Genomic DNA, 1,880 nt, shown 5'->3' with positions numbered 1-1,880 from the left:
GGTCGTAGCACATGATGGTGAGGAGGGAAAACTCTGCTGAGATGAAGAACAGAAAGAAAAAAGCCTGTGCAGCACATCCTGCGTAGGAGATGGTTGTGGTGCCCCAGAGGGAGTTGTGCATGGCTTTGGGGACAGTGGTGCAGATGCAGCCCAGGTCTGTGAGGGAGAGGTTGAGCAGGAAGAAGCCCATGGGGGTGTGCAGGTGGTGGTCGCAGGCTACGGCGCTGAGGATGAGGCCGTTGGCCAGGAGGGCAGCCAGAGAGATGCCCAGGAAGAGCCAGAAGTGCAGGAGCTGCAGCTCCCACCTGTCTGCGAATGCCAGGAGGAGGAACTGGGCCATGGAGCTGCTGTTGGACATTTGCTGCTTCTTAGCACAGGGTCTGTTTCAGAAAAGGAAAGGACAGGGAACAGTTAAGACAGACTTCCGGGAAAAAGCAATTCCATTTTTAAAAGAAATCAATGTGTCTAATGTCACCAAATGCACTGCCAAGGAGTCGGTTTTGCTCTGCTGCACTGTGACATGATTTTTTTTCATAGAGCTCTCACATACACAAGGAATGTCAAATGTAACAGACCTTGAATACAAAAGTTCTATCTCTACACCCATGACTCAGAAGAGCTGGGGCTGCAGAGCAGAAGCTTAGTCTGTCCTTAGAATAATTGTACCTGTGTTTTCCATTTTTACCATCACATCTGGGGAAGGTTCTTTTCCACTGCAGGAATCCTCATTTCTATGACCCAGCACACAGTGCCCAGCAGAGCTGCAGGGAAGGGCCCCCAGAGCTGCCTGAACACCCCCTCCCCCAGGCCTTGGGGGCACTTGCCCCCACTCCCTGCCCAAGGCTCTGCTGCCTGGAGCTGTCCCTGCCAGCAGCTGTTTCCCTGGGCCCAGGGCTGGGACCTGACAGTGCTGCCAGAGCCCATCCCAGCCCTGGGGGCTCAGCTCTGCCCTGCAGAGCCCTCCCAGCAGCACAGGGCACTGCCCAGGGGCATCTCTGGCTGGGCAGGCTCTGATGGCAATGTCACAGCAACCCTGAGGAGACTGGAAAAGTGACACTGCTGCTGTCTATAAGACAGTTTGGATGTCTGATACTCTCAGGTTCAATCCCCTCTAATCTAACAGAGTTCAAGTTTCAGTGTCTCCTCCTGTGCTCAGAGATTAATTTCTCTGTCACAATCAGCACCCAGACAACCCAGAATATAACACTGGAAGAACTGGTTCATTCTCTTTAAGGTACCCCCTGTCTGTCTGTACCTCTTGCAAATACCTCCTGGGAAATTTCCTGCTTTGATCTGGAGCTGTGACCAGCCCTCATCCCTGCAGCACACTGCGGAGATCAGAAGGACTCTGCCCTGCTCTGCCCTCCCAGGAGTTGTTCCTTCCCCACAGCCCTTCTCCCCCAGCCCCGTGGCAGCTCCTTGGCCGGGCTGAGAGCTGCCCCTGGCAGGCAGCAGAGTCCCTGCCGCAGCACACAGAGCCCTGGGGGCAGGACCCTGCTCTGCACCACAGCCCTGGGCACCCCTGGCTGCACCCCCACCTTCCCAGCCCACAGCCAGCCCTGGCACAGGGAACCTTCTTGCCCTGGGCCTCTGAGGGGGCAGCAGCAAGTCCTGCTCTGCAGCAGCTTCTCCTGCTGCACCCCAGCAAATCCAGCACAGCCATCCTGACAGCTCCTGCCACTGCTGCCATTTGGCAGCTGGGAGAGGCACTTGCAGGAACTCCCCTGCACTGCTCTGCAGCCAGAGCCTGAGCGTGGCAAAGGGCTGCCAAGGTTCCTGCCCTGAGCAGCTCTGCCCTGTCCTCCCACCCCAGGATCCCTTCAACCTCCTGCTCCCTTCTCCTCTCTGCCCTTGCTGCCTGCAGCTCCTGCCCTGCTCTG

The sequence above is a fragment of the Neopelma chrysocephalum genome, unplaced genomic scaffold, assembly GCF_003984885.1.
Source record: "Neopelma chrysocephalum unplaced genomic scaffold, ASM398488v2 Primary Assembly neopelma1_93480, whole genome shotgun sequence".
In the NCBI taxonomy this organism is placed as follows: domain Eukaryota; kingdom Metazoa; phylum Chordata; class Aves; order Passeriformes; family Pipridae; genus Neopelma; species Neopelma chrysocephalum.
The sequence above is the reverse complement of the archived record's forward strand: the minus strand, read 5'-3'. Positions refer to the sequence as shown.